At 46.8% G+C, this 26,989-nt stretch overlaps 1 long non-coding RNA gene across 5 annotated transcripts; it reads right to left on the bottom strand.

Moving 5' to 3' along the window:
* Positions 1 to 7,275: 7,275 nt before the first annotated feature.
* On the bottom strand, positions 7,276 to 22,953 carry LOC144094517 (uncharacterized). 5 transcript variants are annotated; one of them, XR_013306508.1, is made up of 3 exons: positions 22,900 to 22,953; positions 17,212 to 17,491; positions 7,276 to 7,600 (listed from the first exon to the last, which is right to left on the bottom strand). It is a non-coding gene; the product is annotated as an uncharacterized LOC144094517 (long non-coding RNA). The 5 variants fall into 5 exon arrangements; XR_013306507.1 differs by having other exon boundaries at positions 22,870 to 22,941; XR_013306510.1 differs by having other exon boundaries at positions 22,870 to 22,935.
* Between the last annotated feature and the right edge of the window lie 4,036 nt (positions 22,954 to 26,989).

Here is a 26,989-nt window from a genome sequence, read left to right as displayed (position 1 = left end):
GAGGCGTCCTTTTCTCACAGCCCCAGCTATCAGCAGAGGGAAGCACGTTCTGCTCTCACACAGCACCTGCGATAGAGTAGCGGCAAAGTGAACGTCGTCCCAGTTTGCCTTAAGAAGCAGACCATGGGTGCGATGGTCGGCGAGGCTACCTTGAGCCCTGTCACGTGCTTTGTGCCGAAGTTGGCATTTGCGGCTTGACGTGACAGGTGAAAGAGGAAGGGGGCGAACCACAGTTTTGCATTCGATTTGCTGCAGAAGAACAGTCGTTTATGGGTTGCGCGTTTGCATCATTCCACTCACACTATACCCTTTATGGAGCAGACAGAAGAACGGGCGATCTTTCTGCGCAGCGCATTTCATTCATTCAGAGTACGTAGCAGGCCCGTCTAGGTCCGCGCAGTATTTCACCCACCCTTCCCATCCCCTCCCCCTAAAGGGCACCTGTAGGGGATCCAGCGGCTAAACCTATATACTGTGTGCTGTTTTCCTACACAAGCAATTTTATTGAGAATCGCATCACAGAAATAATTTCATAATGCAAATATGAGCTCTTTATGGCAAGCGGTATTGCGAAAACCTTGGATATTAGAAAGTATTTATTTATTTATGATTTATTTAAACATGGCATCTGCAGTCCTGAGCCCTAGCAGGTACATGACAAAAAAGAAAAGGTTTACAGCAAACACAAAAACACAATATTCGTTGCACTCGAAATGGAACATGGAAAAGGACCAATTTATACAGCAGCAATGGCACTGCGATACGCTGGAAAATATTCCATCAATGCAATAAAAAGTTTCCTGGATAAAAGTACACGCACTGCATACGAGCAAAATAATAAAAGGACGAAAGGAGTAGGCTCTTAATCCCTCTCTGTCATATTCAAACACATAATGCAGTTATTGGGTCAGTTGTTCGGAACTTGTATAGTTCGAGGGAAAAGGGGTATTAGAATAAAGTTGTCATTGCGAAATAAGGTGTTAAAGGAAGCGAATGAGTACGTCGGGTCCTCCTGGTAGTGAGCAGTGCTAAATATGGTTCGGGGCTCAGAACTAGTTTATGGTAAAATAAATAGTACAGAAATCTTAAACGAAAAACTTGCGTGTTGACTGAAAGGAACATTTTTTCTTCATTTTTTATACCATTGCAGCAGGCACGGATTAGGCGCGATTTTACTTAAAATGTAACCTCACGGCTCGGCTGTGATTTCTTTCTAACGTGATAATATTGATTTTAGTGGAAAGGTCACTCACGACGCCAGCAGTTCTAGTTTCGGACGTATCAAAGAAGTACATGCTAAGTATTTAACTTGAAAGTGTCACGTGCTTAAATAAGACGTACTTCACGAAAGGGTAATGAGGAAATATTGTTGAATTTTGTTTTCCAATTAAATTCTCTTGTTATTGTACTATAACAAGTGAACTGAGCCGGAAAACAGCACCTCATTCCTAAATATTTCAAGTCATTAACTTCAGTGAGATGATTATCCTGCTTGGCGTACGTGAACTGATATTTACGTTTCTTTTCTTTCTTAGCGACACGGAGAAACACTGATTCGTTAAAGTTTAGTTTCATGCCCCTGTTGGTTGTCCAGTCGCTCAAGTTCAGTGCAAGTTGATCATTTTGTGAGTTCATTTAGTTGAAAAGAAAACAATCGTCAGCAAATAGACGAATTTTAAGGATTCATTAATAACTTCTGCAATGTCAATGCAAATTGCCGGAAAACGAAGGGTTCCCAAGACGCTTCCGTCTGGTAGACCTGACGGGACTGGTAGGTTATGTGGACTGCGACGTTTAAAGGTGTGCTGAGGCGGTTTTCGAATCTGCTAACCTTCTAGGGTTCTAAAGTAGACTCGTTGTTCCCGTCTGTGGAGTTATTTTTTCGATTTCGGCCTTAATCACCAATTTAAAGCTCGGTGTTCAAATCTGCCGCGTGCAGTGTGAGCGCAGGAGCGGGGAACAGCGGAGAGGGAAACATCGTCCATGTTGGCCCACGTGACGTAACGTTGAGGAGCCGGGGATTCTTCGGGCCACCCGAGCGAGCTTTTAGCTAGCGTTGTTCCTCGTGCTGCGTGCTATTGAGGCTATTGAGAATAAAGTCCCTAGATCAGCTTTGCTAAGTAGCTCCAGGTCCCTGCTCTCCTAACGCCCTTTCCCCTGCGGCTCGCGTCGTCCGCTATGTTCTTCTCAATTGTGTTCCGGCGGCGCGCTCAATTGAATGCACGGAAACGACGGACCTTGCAGAGTGGCGGCTCTGCTGTAAGGTGCACTAAAAACTGCGGCAAATCAGCTTGGTATGAGAAGAAGGGAAACGTGCCAGTAATGCGCTCTGAATGTGATTTGCATTGAGTTTTGTCGCAGACGGCGATGGCGGCGAAACTGCAGCTGTAGGGCGGCGGTCTAGTTCCCGAGAGAGCATGTACACGCACGCAGCTTTTTATATAGCGTTTTATTGTAAATGCTACCAATTGTCGCTCGCACGTAGAAGAATTCATAACTGTGTCTGGACAGTCACACGCGAGCGGTGCGAACGTTTGTATTTGGTAAACAGCGTACGTGGATCTTCACTATCCGTTCTCGCTCACCCCTTGGTGTCCTCTCTATCGCTTTGATTTCCGCCGGGCGCAGCTCGGGTGCGCAAGAGATCAGATAGGAATTGCCGCGGCTGGAAGCATCTTTCCGTTCCGTCTATTATTGCAATTAAACCCTTACTGCTACAGCACCTTTTATATGCGACTGTTTCAGCACCGTAGCCACACTATGTGGTTTTATAAAGCATGTCAGATTGCACGATTACGCAAGTGTCACTCGCGCTTAGTAGCAAATTCACCGGCTAACACGAAATCACAGTCGCTGCCGATAGGGGAATCCCGTTGACGCTATTCCGACTCTGATGCAGGGCCTTTCTAAGCGTGCATTGCGCACGCATTTGTGCTACGTGTGCCTCTAATGTGCATAAACCATAGTTCGATGCGAACATACAATAGAACATAACCAGTACTGCCGGAGTTCGAGGTCATAGAAAGACATGTGGTGAAAATTTTCAAGGATTCACAACCAGTTTTTTTCACACAAACAAAAACTAAAATTCTGATGGCTTCAGTCTGCTGGCTTCAATGGAAACCATAAAGTGTATTGCAATTTTAGATATTTGGCTGCTGTCCTTACGTATGGCCACCTTCAGGAGAACTTCTGGTACCAATTCCTGCCAGTATACACTAATAATCATGAAAGGCCTTATCTTAACTTGCTTCAGCAGCTGAGAATCCGCACTTAAAGCCAAACGGCTGTTTTTACGGCCCCTGTTTGACAGCTCGAGCTCTGACTGCAGTGCAGAAGCAGCACATGTAATTGTTAGGCAGTGTTTCTACTTCCAACATGATCATTTCACAGCACACAAGGTGGTGAATTTCATATCAATGCTCACTTTTTTTTCAAACAAAAACACCAAGAACAAGTCTTTTGCTTAGTATATGAATCTGAATGACAGCTCCAGTGAACCAATTACACTGACCTACTATTTCCTGCTAGATAGATTTTCAATGTGAACAAGTCCTAGACATATTAATGTTAAAACCTTTTTTATTTGTGTTCTTAGTTTCCTTGTACAAGAAACTAAAGAGTCCCAGACAAATGGTGCAGCCTTTCACCTGACTGTGTCCGAGACCCCAAACAAATTGTAAACGGAGTAAACTCAGCTATACAACAAGATGCACATTCAACTTCTACTCACAAAGAGGAGAAAAAAAATTAAAAGCATACATGGGGAATATATATACAAAGCATACATATAAAGCAGAAAATGAACAGGAAACAAAGATCATAATACTGGAAATATCGACGTCTTACTTGGAGGCACACAGACACAACTACACATGAAGAATGAAAAGAAAAATAAAGCTGAAACCACATAATAGACGTCTTGGAAAAAGGCATATTTTATTTCTTGGTTAAAACAGTAAGTGCATTCAATAAGCCTACAGAAGCGCTCTTTCGATCGAAGCACCCTTAAAAGCAGTTGCTGACGAGTACCGTTCAATTATTGCCATAAGATCCTTATTTTTATTCAAAAGTTTAGGTATTTGGTATTTCGGACTTTTTTCACCATAACTTGTTCGCAGCTTCGGTACTCTGTGATTTATCATTCCAAGATCAAAGATCTAATTCGTTACCATGAACATAGTTGAAAATTTTGATGGTCTTTTCTTATTTCCGTACGCTTGTACGTCGCAAGCTTGCGCCTGTAAAGCTGGTCAACCCTCAATATTCCGTTGCGATCTCGGAAAAACTGCGTACTTTCACTATGGTTTAATCCTTCTAGGGCTCTGACTTTTTTTATGCGATAAATATGTTTTCCACATTATAAGCAGTACTGACGCCCCATATCAGGATACAATGATAAATAACTTGAAATTAACAGCAGCTAGTACTGCTGTTACATGCTGATAACTGTCCCAGAGCTGGGAGTTTTTTCTCAGCTGGGGTGCCTCGCAGTGCCCAAATGATTTGTGAAGCAACGGGCTATCAAGTTCCACGATAGCAAAAACAGTTCCCTATCGTCTTTCAGCACCACAATCAATCCACAACATCTGCACGTGGCCCCTCCCCGCTGGCTCAGTGGTTATGGCACTCGGCTGCTGGCTCCATAAGGTTTAATTCCAGCTGTAGCGGCCGCACTTTGATGGAGGCAAAATGCAAGTGATCAGTGTACTGTACGACGCGCATCGATGAATCCCAGGTGTCCAAAGTTTTTCCAGTATTCAACTGTGGTGCCTCTCATAACTTGAGTCACTTCATGGCGTCGAACCCCACAATTCAGAAACAATTTGCACATTACATGGATTTGCTAACTTGGCCTACCACTCAAGCTTCATCCAATGAACTTGTTACTGCTACATGTAAGCCTCTGCTGCTTTTCGCATCCCGATGCTTTTGCTGCCACACCTGACAGATTGCTTTTCTGCAGAAATGAGGCCGTTCTCTTTCCTTAGGAACAAGTATACACCCGCGTGTGCAGAAAACAGCTTGTTCTGAACGCTGTAGCGCACAGGTATGCTGCTAGGCACAACTTTAAGTACCGTCTTCTTCACAGCAACAACTGGTGTGCGATCCTGAAGAAGTGCTTCTTTGTTGCTCAAAAAAATGCTTCCGTTGTTTTCAAGACCCTGAAAGCAGCTTCTGTCGGTACGACCAGGGGCATTTGGTTCGTCAGGAATGATTTCAGTTGCATCAGCCTGCTGCACTCTTTTGCTGGCTTGACTGTAGAGATGACAGCAGCAGAGGAATGATAATAATAATAATAATTGGTTTTTGGTGGAAAGGAAATGGCGCAGTATCTGTCTCATATATCGTTGGACACCTGAACCGCGCCGTAAGGGAAGGGATGGCAAGTTTTAAAATTTTTCTTCACTTTGGATACCACATACCTACACAAGTACTCGAAGGCCCCCTCGTATTCTACAGTGAAAGACTGCAGCATTGCCTTTGCAGGGAAAATGATTGGCTTTGGTCGGGGTTTTGTGCGTTTGTCCCTTATGCCGACAAGCATTTCACCACCGGCAGCAGTATAGCTGCCATTAGGACTTGGCCGCAGGAATTGTGCTATTGATGCACTCCGCACCGAACACTTGCATCCTTTGTTTATGGCACTGGATTACGGAGCCGAATTGTTGAAAAGAGGTTTTCGAGGGCATTTTGACTCAGACGAGAAAAAAGCAAAAGTTAAAACAGTGGGTAGTGTATAGTTCGTCCTGAATTAGGAGTGCTGATCTTGTTGAGAAAAGAACGCCGGTCTGAACAGACTTACACGCACCCCATTTAGTGCCGACTGAGATGTTTGGAAATTCATACGATGCTGTCCACGGATTCCAGCAGGGTCTAAAACTCCCTTGCAAAAATAAAGTTTGCCTGCCTGCCTGCCCGCCTGCCCCCTCAGCAGAGCGGATGCCATAGGCTGGCACCAGGTTCAGACGCACACTCTCCCAAACCTCTTCTTCCCCGCACAATACCCTGAATGCTGCCGAACATGCAGCAGCCGTACACCCACAATCTTCCGCTCCCTATGGGAATACTTGGGAGGCTGCTCTGTCCAGTACAGGACAGCGACAGCCAGCGGAGTCATGGACGCCATCGCCCCAAGAGGATGGCGACCATTGTCAAGCTTTCCCGGCTCCTTGCGTGCGAATCGAGAGCCGTCGAGTGCGTCAATGCCGAAGACCTATTGCCCCGAAAGAGACCTAAAAAAATTGACAGTTGATCACAATAAAAAGCCGGTAGTGCGGAATCTGAGCGCAGCTCTTGGCGGCTGGCGTGTTACGCTGCCCTCCGAGATCTTGCCGTGGCCTTCAAGGTGGCTCTGCTGCTTGGACAAGCGGTTACGCCGACTATGCCGACGCGGAAGCCAGGAAGGGGCGCCTAAGAGCTGCTCTCTGGAACGTATGCCTACAGGGCTCACCAGTGCGTATTCGCATCTGTCGTTCCTTTCTTCGCCCATCGCTCGCCCGGCCTTGTCTGTCTGTCTGTCTGTCTGTCTGTCTGTGTCTGTCTGTCTGTGTCTGTCTGTCTGTCTGTCTGTCTGTCTGTCTGTCTGTCTGTCTCTGTCTGTCTGTCTCTGTCTGTCTGTCTGTCTCTGTCTGTGTCTGTCTGTCTGTCTGTCTGTCTGTCTGTCTCTGTCTGTGTCTGTCTGTCTGTCTCTGTCTGTCTGTCTCTGTCTGTCTGTGTCTGTCTTTCTGTCTGTGTCTGTCTTTCTGTCTCTGTCTGTCTGTCTGTCTGTCTGTCTGTCTCTGTCTGTCTGTCTGTCTGTCTGTCTGTCTGTCTGTCTGTCTCTGTCTGTCTGTCTCTGTCTGTCTGTCTGTCTGTCTGTCTGTCTGTCTGTCTGTCTGTCTGTCTGTCTGTCTGTCTCTGTCTGTCTCTGTCTGTCTCTGTCTGTCTCTGTCTGTCTCTGTCTGTCTGTCTGTCTCTGTCTGTCTGTCTGTCTCTGTCTGTCTGTCTGTCTGTCTGTCTGTCTGTCTGTCTGTCTGTCTGTCTGTCTGTCTGTCTGTCTGTCTGTCTGTCTGTCTGTCTGTCTGTCTGTCTGTCTGTCTGTCCCACTTCTGACAGAAACTTTTGACACGGGCTGGGGCATTTTATTTCTCAATCTTTTTCCTAGCCCCACCATAATTTTTGTCCGTCCGTAAGTCAAGTCAACTCCGTTCGTCCGTCCGTCCGTCCGTCCGCCCGTCCCTGTCCGTCTCTGTCCGTCCGTCTCTGTCCGTCCGTCTGTCCGTCCGTCCGTCCATCTGTCTGTGTCCGTTTGCCCACGACGCGCACGTGGATGTGACAAATACAACGCTATGAGCGTGCAGTGGGCTACGATAATGAGCTATGTGATGAACTCAGTATGAAAAAAACTGCAGAAAGAAGAGCCTTTAATTCTGCGTAGGGCTTGTGCGGTGGCGAGTTCAAGCGAGCAGGGCTGTAACGTTGCTATGTGGATGCGCACTGGATGAGGTTCCAGCATGAAGTGCTTGCATCCCGGGATTGGGCGAAGCACTGGTGCGGAGGAGAAGGCTCAGCACCAGTAACAGAGACCCCACTATGATCACCACGGTGACCATGATGCCTGAAAGTGGGGAAGAAGAAGAAAGATGCACTGCTAAATTTTTGGGGGCGCTAGCGCTCAACACCGCATTCATGGCCGGGTTTCGCTGTTGTCATTCCGATCGTTCTGATGGTGGTACACCTGCCTTGGTGAGCAGGTGGCAGTCTGACCAAAACTTCGTGGGCAACATGGTCACAATGAGAATATGTGATTTACAATATTTTATGTGTGCCTAACTACTTTACGAATCACAAAAGAGTCTTTGTAACCTTTAAGCGTTACCGTGACATGCATAAAACGACGGTATTAAACATTGTGTCATGTATCCACTCTCCTTCATCCATTCTATGAAGACATACACAACATACAAAATACACTTATATATAGCACTGTAACCGTATAGTAGTGTCAGGCATTATAAAGTATAACCACGATAAACAATACAAAGCCAAGATAAGCAATGCGAAACAATGGTCACACAGTGCTGGCAGACCAAACTGGCATCGGCCTATAAGTACGCAAATCGACCGCCATTTTTTTCATCATTCTTCCACGAGCGGGCGGAGAAGAAGCGGGAGAAGAGCCTGGAATATTTTCTACACCTCTGGAGGGCCCCCCACACCGGAAATGAAATTCCGCTTCGGGAACGAGAGGCGCGAAGAACGAAAACTGCCGTGCGTCGTCCTCGTCATTGTGTACGCCCCTGTTCTGAGAGCGGCTAATTGAAATGGCGCTCTCTGAACGGGCTCAACCTGCCAGGAATTCAAGAAAAATTCACCTCGTTTCCTTGGCTGCGACCACATGGCGCATAGCTTGGAACATTCAAAAGTAGCGCATGGGCATCATACATGACTTAAAAAAATATGATTGAGCGGCTCCATGGAGGAGGAGTTGGGCCGCTAGGCTTAGCAGCACTGACAACGCGCTGTCCCAAGTTCCTGGTAATGGTTTTTATTGTTTTCATTCCGGGCTGTTGAAGGTTGCCGCCCATTCAGGGCTGGCACGAGCAGACGAAGCCGCCCAAATCGCTGTGCTCGACCTGCGAGAAAGCCGCTCCTAGGTACTGCAGTCGTGATCAAGACTACTTGAGATCGTGATCAAGACTAGATTGAGCACAGGCAAATAGTCTTTTCGTGGCGCTGCTGAAATGCAGTCCGTTGTCCACATTTGCTTCCAGCGAGACTGGGGGTACTTGGGAGAAAATACATGATCCCTGAGCTTGGGGAGAGCCGAAAAGAGATGCTCGTCCAATTATTTTTCTGAGCGTGTACTTCATGAGCGCGAAAAGAAAACATGACTAACCCGATAAGCAACCAACAAAACCGGCGTAGTCAAAATGTGAGGCTGCGCGTATGTATAAATGACTACGTACACGCCTTCTGCAGAGTGGTGAAAGGGCCGGGTGTCGGAGAACGGGGCGTCACCGATTTCTTCATTGTTTTCTTCTTCCACTTGCTGTTCACATTCGCTTCTGCTCAGAATAAATGTATGCTCAGAAAACGCCCTCAAAAGAAACACTCCGAATCGCCAAAATTCCCGCCGCTTTGTCTTGGTATCCGCCCCGTATTAGGCTTCGTCTCTGGCGCGAGCGACGCTGTAGCAACCTGGCACCGGCATAAGCACCAAATTAGTCTTCCTCTTCGGAAATGTTGTTGTTGTTGTTGTTAGCCTATCAAAAGATGGCACATACGCACACTGGGAAATCGGCCAAGAATTGGGTGGTTGTTCACCTGAACGCAGTTAATAAAAAGGAAAAGCACGTGGGAGCGCAACACCGGTGAATTCTTCCTCATGAACAGAACAGGGATGAGAGTTTTGATTTCAAAATTACAAGAATAATAATAAAGAGAGGGATTAAATAATAATAATTAAGTCAAAATGTAATAATTGATAGAAAAGAAAGTTTGGAACACTTAGCAAGGCAGTCGGTGAGATTCTATCAGGAAATTTAGAACAGCGGTACAAACAGATCTGTGGCTGAACCCAGATGTGGTGGCGCCAAATGATAGCAAGAGCGGGCTGCTCAAACTAAGGCCAAGATGCTGCAAGGGCACCTCCAGCAACCTTTTTCTCAGAGAGTTGAATCGGCGACAACACAGCCAAAAATGTTCTATAGATTCAGGCTCACGGCAAAATGCACAAAGGGGAGAGAGCGCCAAACCCGACTTCTGTAAATAGAAATTTAAAGGGGGGATGCGGCAGCGCAGCCTCGTCAGTGATACTTCAAGCTGCCGAGAGTAACAAATTTTCCTCTTTCAATAATATTTAAGGTGCTCATAATCCGCCGATGTTAAAAGAGTTGTGTCTGGCGTGCTTAAAAACGCACGTCGCCGAAATCTAGATGCTGTAATATAGGCTGTAGCCGGGATGATTGGAAACACGGGGCCACTGAGGGAAGCCTTTGCGAGATTGTCAGCAATCTCATTTACTGTCATACTGCTGTGACCGGGAACCCATACTAAATGAACAAGGCTCAAATGCGGAGGAAGTAGGGATAAGAAAGCTGTTAAAATGGGACCGTCAACATGTGCAGCGAGGGGCGAACACAAATATAAAGAATCAGTAATTACTGCAACTGCTGTAATAGAGGGGTCTAGCTTGCGTAGAGCAAGTACAACTGCTAGAAACTCTGCTTGAAAAATAGGGGTGAAATCTGGAAGGCGCAGTGAAAAGGACCCGTCTAAATGCGAGCAAAATATTCCCACACCTGCTTTTTCATTGTATTGCGATGCGTCAGTGGCTATTGCTATATCTGTAGGTAGGGTCCTCAGATGGGGATCTTCTAGTAGACCATTTAGAATAGTCGATGGCAAAAGTTTTGCATTTTTTGGGAATATGTCGTCGAAAACAATGTGGATAGCGGGCCCATTGCGATGCGCAGGAAGGATATCATAAATGTTTACATCTAAAGGCTGAAGTAATCTTTGCACAAACACTACCTGATGGGAATTGAAACGAGACCAGGAGACACCAAAAAAAGATGTCGGCTGACAACAGAGAATGCTTTGGGAACGGTTATTAATTATTAATTGGTTTTGGGGGGAAAGGAAATGGCGCAGTATCTGCCTCATATATCGTTGGACACCTGAACCGCGCCGTCAAGGAAGGGATAAAGGAGGGAGTGAAAGAAGAAAGGAAGAAGAGGTGCCGTAGTGGAGGGCTCAGGAATAATTTCGACCACCTGGGGATCTTTAACGTGCACTGACATCGCACAGCACACGGGCGCCTTAGCGTTTTTCCTCCATAAAAACGCAGCCGCCGCGGTCGGGTTCGAAGTTTGGGAACGGTGTAAATGGGATTCATAGACCCTGAGGTAAGTTTGCACAGTTAAAAATTGAAGTCGTGATAAGAGAGGCGGAATGAGGGCTTCAAGGTACAGCACATTGGTAGCCACAAATTTTGGAAAGCCGAGGCACATGCGAAGTGTTTCCCTCTCTAAAAGGACGAGAGGACGAAGTTTATATGTAGCCGAGCCTGAAAACAACACTGATCCAAATTCTAAAATTGGCCTGGCATACACACATGCATGGCACATGCAGGGATGATTTCGTTTTCTTCATTTTTTTCACAAGGCACATGTCTTTCGTTCGTTGGACTTTTCGATTTTTATTTTTCAATAATTCGGCCGAGTTTTTTCGGTGTTTATTTCAGAATGCCATATTCGCTTTTTACGGCGAATATTATTTTCGATGAATGAACTACTGACATATTTCGGTGATTTAAAGTGGCAATTATGTGTAGTAAAAAGTCACTTCATCTATTTAGGCATTTTTTTCAGCATGAGCAGTTCGTTTGCCAGTTGTCAACATAATCTACCAGTACTTTTGCTGTCGCAGGTGAGATTGTAGAAGAAATTGCTTTTGTCATTAAAAAGAAACGTGCTTAATGACAAATCCGGCAGTCAAGAGCGCAAGAGGAATTAACTTCTAAGAACTAGAATGACCTTCTCGGTTAAAACCAAATACCAAAAACTGAATTCGACGCGCTTTTATTGATCTTTTTAGGTCGAAACCGAAAAGTCCAAACCCTAGTTATATTCCGCAAACAAAACCAGAATAATCGCGCTCTGCCCTAACTGCACGCTGAGTATTGCTCGGATTTACTGGAACCAGCAAAAAGCAGCGGCGTTCAAAGTTTGCCACTGGGCAATTAAAGAAGTTCCTCGCTAATATGCACACCTTGGCTCCCGCGCAAAACTGTCCATTCCGCCAGTCGTACGTAAGACGAATCGGGTAGAAAAAGATTACTCTGGAAAAAAATCATGGTCCAACTAACTCTGCTTACTGCATACTGGCGGGCACTGTAGTGGCAATTATACAAAATTTCAGGGACTTCAAAAGCATTACCCTAGCCGCCATTATCTTTAAAACAATGTGGCGAAGTTTACCATAATATGACACGCGTGATGACGTCCCATGGGGTGATGACGTATTGCCTACTGCGAAGTACTCAGTCGGCAGACAGCTGCTAAATGCGGTTTTCAACATAGCACAAGCTGCAGAGAGAGTTTTCTTCCCAACTATTCATGCGATACGGCTAATGGCAAGGCACGTGAGCGGGCATCTCGAAACTGTAAAGACCGAAACCATAACTAAAGAGCCATCACTCAAGCATTTGATTTTCCCACAGCGTTCCCTTCGTGTCTTGTTCTGAGAATGCAGGAGAGGAAAGACCTAGTTGGGCCAGTCGAATTTTTGTTCTCATCGTTATCCACATTAACGCGACAAAAAAGAGAAAACAATAGAGTTCCTGCATTTTCGCCCTATGCATTGTTCAGACAGCGAGTTTATATTTGTACTAGCGAGGCGTAAATATTTTGAGGAAGTTTAGTCCCTACAAAAGCTGTCCATAATTGGAGATGGCCCTATTAACAAGGGGCCACATTACCGGGGCACGGCCGTTCCTCGAATATAATTGCACCTTACGAACACAGCGCCAACAATAATTACGCTGAACATCCGTTCGATATTAGAGAGATTTACCGCACTTACGAAGACGAACTGCCGGACGCTAGCTGCGCATGCATAGCGGTCACAACTCCACCCAGTGAGCCTACGCCAGTGCGTCTCCGTTATGCTCAAGAGGGTACGTTTGCGGGCCACTTTATTATCCATGGCGAATGTTCTGAGAAGAAAAATGCAAGAGTCGACACGCCGAACACACAAGCTCTGTGTGCGTGTACGTCCCATGCATTTTTCGCCGCAGAGCGTTCGTTTCGATAACCTTTTGTCAACTTTAAAACTGAGGAAATACGGTTCACTTCTGTTGAACGAATGCTGTGCTAGAATGATGCGTACCACGTGAAGTCGATCATTGGTTCTGCGCTTCAATAGTTCTGCCATGTTGGTTTTGCTATCGCATTAGTTTAAGCTCTCTTCTTATGCCTCAAACACTTCAGAATCTCTGACGGCAAATCCGTTTAGTTGTAGCACTTAAACAGCCTCCCTTAAAAACGATTCGTTACCGGTCATCGAGTTGAACTTTGAGTGAGACCGAAATGGATCCTAAAACAAATCACTCCAAAACCGGAGCTCTGCCCACAAACCATGTGCTTATTATTCACAGAGGTACTTCTAAAGGGTTTTCAAGTACCTTTCAAGGGGTAAGACTACAAATCTGTAACTTGATTCAATTACACGAAATTCCGTCGGCGACCGTCATTAACGCAGAGAGATGGTCCCAAAGAGACGGCGTCGCTACAGCCGTCGTGTAGCCACCGAACCGGTGAGTGCGACGACGGCGTGCATAACAGATACCAGGAGCATCCCACCCCCCCCCCCCCCCCCCCCTCACTACCTCTGACGCGCCATTTGCTCGTACGCTCGTAGCCACCACTAGGCAAACTCAGAAGGCGCATGGGAATGACAGGCGACTTGTTCGCCGAGTGGCTAGTTGAGTTCGACCATGAAATGGCGAAAAGAAAATTGGCGGTGGTTTAGTTCTGCTTAAACCTGGAGTGACGCGATAGCTACAGCTGGCCGAGTGGAACTTGCTCTGTTGAACTGCAAAGTCATCTTTCGCCGCTGCGTTTCGCTGGGCGTTCCTTCATCTTCGTCCCACTTGACACGGCGCATGCGCACAGCTGTGGCAGCTCGGTTTCGCCGGCAGCAGCAGCTGCTCCGCACCACGTGGCTGGTCACGTGAGCCACCAGGTGACGAATCACGTGATCAGCCACGGCGCCGCGCCACAGGCAGCTGCTCCGCACCACATGACAGCGTGGCGGCGCCGCCACGCTAAAGGTCCGAAATGCTACCGTAATGTAGCTATCACTACAAAACACGGTGGTCCTTCTCGGGCTCGACAACAATGCAGCGCACCACGTGCTGCCTTCCCTCACTGCGGTGGCCACGCTCTTCTGCCATCAAACGCGACCAGCCACTTGACATATTTCACGTACTCAAGGCGTCGCCAGCGTATACTGATAGCCACTGACTGACCAAGCGCTGGAAGGAATTTTTCTGCTCCCAGCCGTGGAATGATAAGGTCCCGAGGATAGAATTGACTGCGGAGTGAATCAAGAATTTTATTTATTTATTTATTTATTTATTTATTTATTCATTCATTCATTCATTCATTCATTCATTCATTTATTCATTTGTACATACTGCAGCCCCTACAGGGGCTATCGCAGGAGTGGACATATACATTCAAAAACTAAAGACACGGTAGCAAAAAATTTAAATATCACGTTGAATACTTAGGCACAATTGCACAAATTGGGAGCATGGGTACGGTAAATAAAGAGAATACGAATCAGTTATGGCCTGCATCAATTTGTCTATAGGGAGGGAACGCACTGGACCGGGCAATGTATTCGAGTGTTCGATGGTGTGCGGAAAGAAACTATTTTTAAACACATTAGTGCGAGCAAAGTTATGTGGAAAATTAAGACAATAACTTCTGGTTGAAGACGGTATGGCACTCGTGATGTAGTACCTGTCCCTAATGCGAATTGGCGACACAGTGCACAAATTTGAACGATTCTAGTTGCCGGCGAGTAGCAAGGGTAGTGATTTGTGGTGATTTCAAGGCAGAAGAGGGTGAAAAATCATTGCGATGTTTATTACATATGAATCGAACTGATTTCCTTTGGATGGCCTCAATTTTTTAATCTTTGTTACCATGTAAACATTCCACACGAAACAAGCATAGTCGAGAATTGGACGGATTAGGAATTTATACATTAGTAACCTGGTTTCTACCAGAGCCTAAGTTGATGTTCGTCTAAGATACCCTATTTTTTTTTAGGGCTCTATTACAGATGAAGTCAATATGTTTGGACCATGATAAGTTGGAAGTAAAAATAATTCCTGGATACTTGTACACGGACACCACTTGAAGGGGTATGTAATGGAAAGAGTAATCAAAAACCGATGAAGAGGAACTATTGCTGAATGTCATGACAACAGTTTTACGAAAGTTAAAATTCATCTGCCGACTTTCACACCACTTACAAAAGCTAGAAAATAATTCATTAATGCGATAATGATCATCTGAAGAGTGAATTATGTCATATAAAACGCAGTCATCAGCATACATGCGAATGTTCGAGAGGATGTTACAAGTGAGGTCATTTATATATAATAGAAACAGTAAAGGGCCTAAGACAGAGCATTGCGGCACACCGGATGTTACGGGGGCGACGAAAGACTGGGCGGAACTGCAGTTAACAAACTGTAAGCGCTCAGAGAGGAAATTTGAGATCCAGGTCACTAAGGTTGAATTCTTCAAAGAAGATTTAATTTGAACATTAACTTAGAATGAATAATAGTGCCAAATGCTTTTGAAAAATCAATGAAAAGAGCGTCAATTTGCCAACCACAGTCCAGATTATGAGCAATGGCGTGCACGAATTCCGTTAATTTGGTAGATGTGCTAAAACGTACCTCGCCTGAAGCCATGCTGAACATTAGATAGAATGTTATTCGATTCTAGAAATTGTACGATGTGTGTATGGGTGATATTCTCAAGCATTTTACAAAATGGCGACGTAAGCGAGATAGGCCTGTGATTTTCGAGATGTTCCTTATCGTCTGATTTAAATAACGGCAGAATTTTTGCCAATTTCCAGGACTTAGGGGCCATACCAGAGCTAAGAGATTTAATAAAAAGAACATGTAGATAACGAGATTTCTATATGAGTATCTAACGAGGAATGCATTGGGAATTCCATCAGGCCGACTTGATTTCTCCACATCCAAATTCATATCATATTGAGAACACCCTCCAAGGAAAATGTTACATCATCAATTGAGGAATGACGGAGTAACTAAACTGTCATGTTCAAAACCAGACTGAAAGAATGTGTTAAAAACGTCTGAAATGGTCTTGGGATTGTGAATTAATTGATCGTTAACAATAAATGAATTCGATGGAGTATCTTTAGGAAGGATCGTGGACCAAATCTTTTTTGCTTCCGTCTAGAAAGCCAGGAGCTATGAAGGACGCTGCCGAACACCACGTTATCGGACGCGTGTGGATTTGTGCCCACGCGTCGTCGATGCGCAGCTCGAACGACCTGGCGCCGGCGGGCATGACTTCGTGGCTGCATATGATGACGCCGACATCGGACGAAAATAGCAGTACACGAGAACCGCACCACTGCCAGAAATCCGATGAGAACGAGGACTACTGTGAGCGCTTGCAGCGCGAGTAGTGACTTCGCGTCCCTAAATCAGCTCATCGTCGAGGAGAATCTTGCTGTGCTGGAGAACTTGGAAAGCGCCATAATAGGGTCTAGTTTGAATTATCAGATGCGCATAAGAGACTGCATTTTTGGCTCTCCACTTACCACAAACCTCGGATACAACGAACTCAATCCACGCGACCGTCAAGTTTGTTGTAAGTGGGCTCGATTGTATTGCCTCCACAGGGCGGAGCCGTTAGTCCATGGCCCCATTAGCTGCAGCAATCCGGCCAGCGCGGTCGATCACTCTGCGCTGGTCGTTCAGGCCTCGGCTGGAAAGATCTGCGGCTGCCCCCCATTGGGAGGGGCTAGGCGGCATGGTTTCGGGTATCTCCGCTAGGAATCATAAATGTCTAGGTGTCCTCCGCAGGAGGAGCATCGCTCAGGGTATTGTGTGCCTCAGCGGAATATGTTAGTTTTAAAATGGCGCAATTCGGTGGCTTCTTCACGGGTTAATTTTGCGTGTGGTGGAGGGAGTGTTCTATACGGACGCTTTTTCTTTCCACTACTGCCATTCTTCTGACAAAATACTACGTAATTCAATACCTACAATTTACACACAATTAGGTACGTGCATGTCAACTTGCACGCATGCTTAATTTCTGTTACCGCATCTAACAATATTTGGCGCTAAACGAGGACCTACGAAATAGCCTTGAATCGGTCGGACGTCCATCAACACTAGTATGAGTTTTGAGGAGCCACTGGTGAACATCGAAGGACGAAAAACAGGTATTTATACCCAGCACTAGGAAAAGCTGAGAAAGATGGCCATGCTGTTGACCTGAGTGAACAGTTCATGCGCCTGAAGCCAAGCGACGCTTCTTCCACCTTCCCTCTGCGAAGGACGCTACTCCCCTTTATTATGTGTATCTTGCCCAAATGTGGAAGTGCGTGGTTTACCGCACTACTGCTGTTTACTCCTAGGTGGCGCAGCTTACTAACCGGCTGCTCTTCATGGATATTTCGTTCTTGCTAGCCCATGCCAGGATGAGGAGGCATCCTTGTCCCGTTGGGCATCTTGAGCCAGCAGACGTTCTGCGATGTCCTCCAGTTCCAGTTCGCGGGTCGATGTTCCACCGCTTGGCCAACACCATCTAGGTGGCGTTGACCCACTCGTGCAACGCCTTGTGCTCGGAGGGATGGCGCGTGGTGCTGGTGCGCAGCAGGAAGTCGACCAGCAGAACCAGAGAGCCCACGATAGCGACGAGGGCAACAGAGATGCCTGGGGCGCAGTAGATGTCATAGTGCGAGTGCAGTTTTTTCAGCAAGAGAGGTGAATTGCTTGGGACTGAAACCGATAAGTTTGCGTTGATGCTTTAGCGCAGCCTTTCTATAGCTCTGCCCTTCTGCGGACGCAAAGACATGGAGATTTGTCTATCATGGCAAGTACCTTTTGGACTTCTTGGCTTCATCATCATGATCAGCAGCAGAAGCTTTACTATGCCAACTGCATGGAAAAGGCCTCTCCCATGTCTCTCCAACCAACCCTGTCCTTTGCCAGCTGCGCCAACCCTATGCCTGTAAACTTATTAATCTCATCCGCCCACATAACCTTCTGCCGCCCCCTGCTACGCTTGCCTTCTCTTAGAATTCAATCCGTTACCCTTAAGGACCAGCGGTTATCTTCCCTTCGCAATGCATGCCCTGCCCAAGCCCACTTCTTCCTATTGATTTCGACTAGGATGTCATTAACCCGCGTTTGTTCCCTCACCCACTTCGCCCGCTTCCAGTCTCTTAACGTTACACTCATTGTTTTTCTTTCCATAGCTACCTGCGTTGTCCTTAACTTAAGCTGAACCATTTTCGTTACCCTTCATGTCTCTGCCCCGTGAGTAGCGGTAAGATACAGCTGTTGCATACTTTTCTCTTGAGGGATATTGGTAAACTGTCATACATTATCTGAGAGAACCTGCCATACGCGCTCCACCACATTCTTATTCTTAATTTCCTCTCGTGATCCGGATCAGCGCTCACTACCTGCCCTAAGTAGACGTATTCCCTTTCCACTTCCAGCACCTCGCTACCAATTGGGAACTGCTGTTGCCTTGCTAGACTGTTGAACATTACTTTGGTTTTCTGCATGTTAATTTTAAGACCCACTGTTCTGCTCTGCCTAACTCATTTATCATGAATTGCGGTTCACCTCCTGAGTGACTTATCAAGGCAATGTCATCGGCAAATCGCAAATTACTTAGGTATTCTCCAATAACTCTTATCTCCAACTGTTCCCAATGCAGGCCTCGGGACCCCTCTTACGGAGTGCTTAATCTGAGGAGCACCACAAGAGTAAAGTCGTCTTGTACCAATCCCCATTTTTTAGGTGGCATTTTTTAGACCCTGAACCACCGAATGCACCATAGTATGTCTGGCTATCTTCTCTAGTTCGCTTATCTTGACGTAGGTGGCCCCAAGCTGTCAAGTGGACACCTAGGCCACGTTGACTTGTACAGTCGTCACAATCTGCCTACTGGATTGTGAGCAAACTACCTACCGTTGCAGGGGGTAGTTCAACTAACCATTGGTCTTTGAAGGTTGCTCGGGAAGAGCAACCTTGGTCTCACGAGCCCCACCGGTGACAGCACCTGCCATCGCAGGGCAGGGGCGCATCGCTTAACCGCTGCATCACTGTGCCAGGAGTGCTATGAGGACTCCCAAGGATATGTGAACGTAGAGAATGACCGATTCCGCATATATGGCCTTTAATCGCACATAAGTCGCCCTTCCAGTTTTGGTAAGCTAGCACTATGGCCCCCAGTGACAAATTGCGCCGATCTTTGTCTGAAGCCTGCTTGACCTTGAAAACCGACCCTCGAACCAGGACCTAGACCAAACTGAAAACCGAATTCGCATTTGGCCCAACCACTTTAAATCGTCCATTTCTCCTTCACGGCACTACAGCAGACGCTGCTGCGTAAACGCGTAGTCACCTATCTGCACCGTTTCTCTACTACCAAACCCAAGGTCGCAGAATGAAATTGCGGCCTCATTCCAGTGGAGGTGAAACGCCAAAGCATCCGTATGTGCTGTGCGATGTCAGCGCATGTTAAAACATGTTCGAAATTTATCCGGAGCCCTCTCCTACGGTGTCACTCCTCGAGAAGTTAAACCCCACGACCGCCTGATACGGACAGTTCCTTCATAAGGCCCTTTTATGACAGGCTCTATTTGCTAACGCATCTTACCCCAGCACCCTCATTTTGCTTTTCGGCGATTCCAACTTTCCGTCCATAGATTGGAATGATATAGCCCACACGCTAACAAAAAGCGAGACATCCAGTGAATTCCTGAACACATGCCTAACTTTCGGCTAGTCGACAAATTTTTCTGAGCCCACACGCACGAGCGACCATTCATAACATTCTAGCTTATTTTGACTACTCACCCTGACGAATTCTGTGTTGCTTCGTACATTACGGGCCTCGGTGACCACGTTGTAGTTCACATTACTTTCTCTACCAACATTACTAAATGTCCGAAATAAAAAAAATGTACTAACGCCATAAGACAAAGGCATCCTATCATTAGTTCGCTTTTACCTACCACCCACGTTTACTGAGCCGAACCGCTCTCTCTTCAAATTCGAATTGCTGCGCTTGATACTTTACATCCCAACCATCGGCATAAGAGAACGGACACGCCCTCCATGGTTTAACGTCACGCTGAAGTGTTCAAATAACAAGAAAAAGCGCCTTTTCTGTTCTGCCAAGTTATCTAACACAAAATGGGCATGGAATAAATACAGCATTGTCAAGCAATATTCCCACCCCGCTACAAAACATAAACGTAAGTTCTTACCACTACCCTTTTTAAAATGTTACAAATCAATCCAAAGCGCGCTTCTGGAACACAATCAGCCCTCAGGCAAATAAAACTATTTCACTCTCTGACATCACCGGCTCACCAGTAGGCGTATCCGATGTACCCCAAGCCTCGAACAACATATTCTGTTTAGTTTTTACTAACGAAACAATTCATGATGTTCCTGACCTTCCGCCGTTGCCGAACTTACCAATGAACGCATCACCTTCAACCCACATGGTATTGTTAATATTATCCACTCCCTTAAATGTTCATCTTCCTGCGGTATCGATAGAATTAATTCCAAACTTTTAAAAAACACTAAGCTTGTTTGCAGTCTTATTCCTTCCGTCATTTTTATTCAGTCGTTGATACTGACTCCGTTCCACGTGACTGGCGAGTTGGGAAGGTCTTTCCAGTTTTCAAGAAAGGTGACCGATCATCTCTAGGCAACTACCGGCCCATTTTTCTATATAGTGTATGCTCTAAGATCATGGAACACGTCATTTACTCTAATGTTGCTGCATTTCTAACATCAGTCAATTTCTTTCATGCAAACTGGCATGGATCCCGGAAAAGCCACTCATGTGAAACCCAATTAGCTTTGTTCTTGCACGACATTCATTCCGACCTTGACCGCTATATCCCAACTGATGCACTATTCCTAGATTTCGAGAAAGCTTTCGACAAAGTACCCCACTCCCGCCTTTTACTTAAACTTTCTCTGTTATACCTTCATCCGCGTGTCTTGGACTGGATTCGAAGCTTTTTAACCGCCCGCATGCCATTTGTTTCCGTTAATGCCTTCGCAATCGTCTTACTCGCATGTTCTTCCAGGAGTAACCCTAGGTACGGTTCTAGGCCCCTTACTCTCAATAATATACGTTAACGACCTCCCTTCCACCGTGACATCTAGCATCCGCCTTTTCGCGGATGGCTGCATGCGTACTCTACCGCCCTGCAAATAACTCCGACGATGCTTCTGCCCTCCAAAATGACCTCGGTAGTGCACAGCAATGGTGCTCTACTTGGCTAATGTCCCTGAATACTGCAGAGGCTGTACTAATTTCTTTTCACCGGCGCCAAAATTATACTCCGCCTACTTGAAAAATTAACGATAATACCATTATTTCCACTAACTCTTTTAAGTACTCTGGGTTTTTTGCGCAAAAGACATGGCACAAAAGAAACGAGGTAGACAGGACATTGGTGTTAACGTCACTAGTGATTTATCATGGTCTTACCACGTTAGCCACAAAATAAATACATCTAATCGAACAATGGGATACCTCCGTCGTAACCTGCGCAATGCGCCTTCACCTTAAAATTACTAACTTAAAAAAACACTTGTGCGACATAAACTTGAGTACGCTGGCGCAATTTTTGACCCGCACCAGTCTCACCTTATTACAGCTCTCGAATCGGTTCAGAATCGCGCCACTCGCTTCATCCTTTCAAACTACTCGCGATAGTCTAGCATATCCGCCTTAAAGTTTCCACTGCAGCTACCTTCTCTCGCTTCCCGTCGCCGAATTTCACGTCTCTGCATTTGTCACGGGATTTTCCAGTGTTCACCCCGTGACAGCCAGCTCATACAACAGGTACATACGTCGAACTCTTCGCACAGGCCATGCTAACAGCGTCATCCAGCATCGTGCCCGCACTACTACGTTTCAGAAGTCAATCTTCGCGCACACAGCTCGCGACTGGAATGACTTTCCCAGCGGCCAAGCGTTAATCCCTGATCCTGTTGATTTCAAGACTGTCATCGAGGAAGCCATGTCATCTCCGTGATTAACTAGGAACAGTCTTTGCTAACCGCCGTTCAATCACCCACCCATCATGTAATGTCCCGCCTAGAGACCTTTGAAGTTCAAATAAAAAGCGTTGAGGTCTCTGCTGTAACCCGCATCGGAGGAATGCGAAAGCATTGACGCCTCCTCGCTTCTCTTTGCCTCTCTTTGCTTCACTCGTCGCCTCTCTTTGCTTCACTTGTCCCTTCTCCTCACATTTACTCGATTAAGCACTGATGTAAATTCGTCCAATTCCTCTATTACCACAATTAGTTGTCTTACTTAATCGAGTTTCATCAATTGCCCATTTTGAGTTTTCAAACTTGGCGCCACGCTTCGTTTTCAAATTTGGCACCACACGTTGCCCTGGCTCCGCCCACTTTTTAGACATTTTTGGCTCTAATTAACCAATCACTCTATCGACATAATTTTTTTCAACATCAACCTCACATCATCCTCTTTCGATGGCAACCATTCGTTTGGCGCTACCTCTTCTAAGTTCATCACAACTGCTGAAAATTGGCTTTTGGGGAAAGAAATGGCGCAGTACCTAGCTCATATCGGCGGACACCTGAACCGCGCCGTAAGGGAAGGGATAAAGGAGGGAGTGAAAGAAGAAAAGAAGAAAGAGGGGCCGTAGTGGAGGGCTCCGGAATAATTTCGACCACCTTGGGATCTTTAACGTGCACCTACATCGCACAGCACACGGGCGCCTTAGCGTTTCGCCTCCATCACAACTGCTGCGGACACGTTTTGCGGACACGACCTTGCCGACATCGCCTAGTATATCCTTCCCTTTAATAGGTAAAGATCTGCCGCCTTTGTTCGTGCGGCCAGTGTGAGCCGGCACACGTGGTGGCGCGGAGCTGCCATGCGGTGAACAATCGGAGAACGTTGATAACGCTCTGGTTTATTCCAGTTCGCACGAAGCTAATACTTGACACGACATTTTCGTGCGTCTTTCACCAGTTAACTCAAGCGGATTTAAACAGAAGGCAGGCGTACTTACACACCCGCTCCAGAAAGGTGAGAGACTCACTGTGCCTGCTCGCTTCTTCCTCGTACATTCTCTTCTCCGTCGTCTTCTTGTCACGGCCCGCACAGACAACTGAGCGAGCAGGTAAAGAATCTCAAGTCACACTGTAAGAACGAGCTTTCCTTCTGAGTCTGTCAGCCGCGTACGTTGGCAATTTTTTTATTGTTACAATTACGCACCCTACAGTACGACAAAAAAATTTTCTTCGTTGTTAAGAACAGGTTCGGCGCTTCAAGGTGCTACTCTACATAACATTAAAAATTTTCTACGAATGTACAAAACTATGCTGCGAAACGCGCAACGTGGCTGCAGCTCCGGGTCAGGCACAAAAAAGAATGGCTGTGGTTTAGCTCTGATTAAACCTGGAGTGACGCGACATTTGGCCGAGTGGACGTGGACTCACTCTCCCCCTCACCACTCCTCCCCCACTCGGTTTCGCCCGCGTGCCGCGCCGCCGGCAGCTACTACGCACCGCGTGACCAACCACGTGAGTAGCCACGGCGCCGCCACGGTGGCCACGGCTACAGTGAACTAGAACCCACGGCGCCGCCACGCTGAAGGCTCGAAATACTACCGCAATGTAGGCGCGCGGCGCGCATACCAGCTGCGTGCTCGGACGTCACACCACGCATGCGCACAACTGACGAGGCGAGCGGTGTCTGCCCCGCAGTCGGCGCAGCGGCAAGGCGCGCGGCACGCACACCAGCTGCGGGTTATGACGTCACTCCGCGCATGCGCACAGATGGCGGGACGATGATGCCACGGCTCAGCGCCCAGCCGCGCTGACCTCGCGATGCGGCTGGCGTAGTGCAGCTATCGCTACAAAACCCGTACCACCATCTTTAAAAAAAACCATGCATTCCCTGACAATTGCGTACCTTTATAAACTGGACCACTATCAGCCAATACACAAAGAGTGACGTTCATAACAGGAGCATAAGAAAAATGCCGCGCATTGTTTTTCAAATCATGTCCTAAATGATGAACTCGAAGTTGAACTGAACGACATATCAGTGTTGAACTGGTACACATTCGCGTGTAGTGTAAATTACACGGCCATTTCAAGCGGAACGCTTGAAAGCCGCCGGAATTAAGCATTGTTGTGCCTGCCTACCTTTCCAGGTCACTACGCTTAGCTTAGTGGGTACCGATATTAGAATCGTTTATATGCAAGAGCCCGAAGTAGAGCATAAAAATACAGGAATTTATGTTCGTTCTTTATTCCTGTGTTTTGAGCTGAAATATACCAGTTGATATATACTGATAGAGCTGAAATATACGCGCGATGGCGTAAAGGTGGAGCATCCGCCTCGTGTGCAAGAGGACAGGGGCTCAAATGCCGGTGCCCCGCAATTCTCCACCAGGTTAGGAAAAAACTAGCAGTGCCTTAGCTCGGCTATGCCAGGATATACGTAGCGAGAGGTACGTTTCCCTGGCTGAGCTTGTTGTGGTCGCTGTATGTTTAGCAATGAGAGACATTGGGCTCCATGTCGGCGGCTATGCGCCGTCAATTACGTTCGGCAGTCTGGCATCTTCGTTTCGCAAGCCGTTCCTCTCTCTGTTCGGACGTCTCCGCTGCTCTCTTCGCCTTCTTACGCGCATTCTCTCTTTGTTGAGTAGCAGAGTTCCAGGCGACAACCTCAGGATCGGGAGAGTTAATCTTCTCTTGTCTATACCGCCGTCTAGAAGCGGTTGGACTCTCCTTCTCTGCATCCATAACAAACGTTGTGATACGGCCGCCCAGTACATCTCCGCCTTTTATACGCAATGCTGCGCATGCGACGCGCGGTTCGGGTGATAGAGCGGCCTGCGGCGAGGCAGCGACGAAGCGCGCGGCGCTGCTGCTGCTGCTCTCCGGATGCTATGGTAACGGCGGATGCGCACAACTGGCCTAGAAAAAGAAAAAAAACTCCGCGTGCCGATGGAATTGCATAACTAGGTCTAGGGGTTCAGCCTGATCTCGGTGACCAGGACCGACAACGCACTCTCTCACCAGAGCAGCATTTGGCCACCCTGGTGTAGTACTTGGCCACAGACTTCTATGAACAAACCAATTAACCCTAGGCCCTCAGTCCCCAACGGCTGCGGAGCAACTGACCAAGGCGGCGGTCAGACCTGTGATGCGGCGGAGGGTGCCCCGGACAGGCAGCTAATGTAAACTGAACCGGGCAACGTTTCACGCTAGAACCAACCTTACCCAGTGGGGCAAACCTAGCAGGGCTGCTCGAGGAACTCGCTGGTATCAAATGGGATGTCGCAGTGCTTAGTGAGGTTAGGAGGACAGATGAGGCTTATATACAGTTCTAAGGGGCGGACATGTACTGTGCCGCCGTGGATTAGCGGACAGAAGATAACTATTCAGTGTGGCATTCCTGATCAATCAGGTTGGTAATATAGAGGAATTCTATAGCATTAAAGAGAGGATTGTACTTATCGTAATTAAGCTTAGTAAGGGTTACAAGCTGAAGGTAGTACAGGGCTTAGGCGCCTACATCCAGCCATCATGACTAGATCGTCTAAAGCTTCTGCGAAGGAGTGGACTGTAAGAGCACGAAGAGTTTAGCTAATGTGTGCAACATTCTTAAACACAGAGCAACGGACAGTGGACAAGCGAGTAGACCGGAAAGCGCTGACTATCAACTGCTTGATTTAATGGAGTAACACGCATGTGTAAAAACAAACCCGTAAAAACAAAAATATTGTGGTCATATCATATGTTCATGGAATGTCGCACCGCCTGCAGCAAGTTGGACATAGAGACAGAGTAAAAGTTGTTTTCTGCGCCCATTAAGCTAGGCAGTATTTGTGCTAAAGTAGAAAGAAAAATAGATGACAGGAAACAATGCGTGCACAAAGGGTTTTGTGTACAGAGTTCCATTCACATGTAGCAAGAATTTTATCGGCTAAACAGGAAGAGGTTCAACATAAGGCTGCGTGAACATGAAAACGCCTCGGACAAAACCCCGTCCTCGAACCTATAGCACTACACCACAAGGAGCGCAGACACAAGCCCCCTTTGCACCCTCCTTGCATGCCATTGTTTAATGATGCATCAGCGTTGTACAAGCACCGAGAAAAATTAACTAGAGAATTAAAAGAAGCCTACCTCATTCACAAGATTTCTGACGCGTGCGTAAGAACCCCTTCCGTTATCATTCAGTTCCGCGAAATCGCATATCTTAACGAAGCTGGTTGATGTGAACGTTTTTATCTCCGAGCAAGCGCACTAGGTTGTCGGAACATTTTTTGTACATATATGTCTTACTCCAGAAAATCAAGCAGTTGATAGCGCTTTTCCGTCTACTCGCTTGTCCTTTGTCCGTTGCGCTGTGTTTAAGATGACGTCGAATCGGAAATGAGTAAAGTTAAAGCGCAATACACTGCACTGATGGGTGACTTCAGAGGGAAGGTAGGAGAGAAGGAGGCTGGAGACCAGGCAGTAGGCGACTATGGCATAGCCTCTAGTAATAGCAGGGGGAGCTATTAGTAGAGTTCGCAAAACGGAACAATCTATGAATCATGAACACCTTCCGAAAACGAGAGCACAGGAAAAGGACGTGTAAGAGCCCCAATTGAGAGGCTAAGAATGAAATCGACTTCGTGCTATGCGCTCACCCTGGCATCGTTCAGGAGATGGGGGCCCTCGGAAAGCTGCGTCGTGCTGACCGCAGGATGGTAAGGTCTCGAATTAGCCTAGATTTGAAGGAGTGAAGGAAGAAACTAGTGAAGCAGAAGCCGATTAACGAGTAATCAGCGAGAGGGAATGGTCTATGATTTATGGGTTAACAAAACGTTGAATCGGCCTAGTTGGTACAGGTTCATTTTAAAACAGCGCAAAAGACGATGGGCCAGCGAAAGAAAGACACAGGACAAACGCTGACTGTTGGTCCTGCGTCTTTCTTTCGCAGGGCAATCCTCTTTCGCGCTGTTTTACGATGGATTGTTTATGGGGCTTAACGTCCCAAGGCGTCTCATGAGGGACGCTGTAGTGAAGGAAATAGTAAATATCGACCACCTGGGGTTCTTTAACGTGCACTGACATTGCGCAGCACACCGTCCTCTAGAATTTCGCCTCCATAGGAATTCGGCCGCC

This window comes from Amblyomma americanum, chromosome 6, assembly GCF_052857255.1.
Source record: "Amblyomma americanum isolate KBUSLIRL-KWMA chromosome 6, ASM5285725v1, whole genome shotgun sequence".
NCBI classification, from domain to species: domain Eukaryota; kingdom Metazoa; phylum Arthropoda; class Arachnida; order Ixodida; family Ixodidae; genus Amblyomma; species Amblyomma americanum.
Note: the sequence above shows the minus strand (reverse complement) of the source record. Positions and strands in the feature narration are given on the sequence as shown.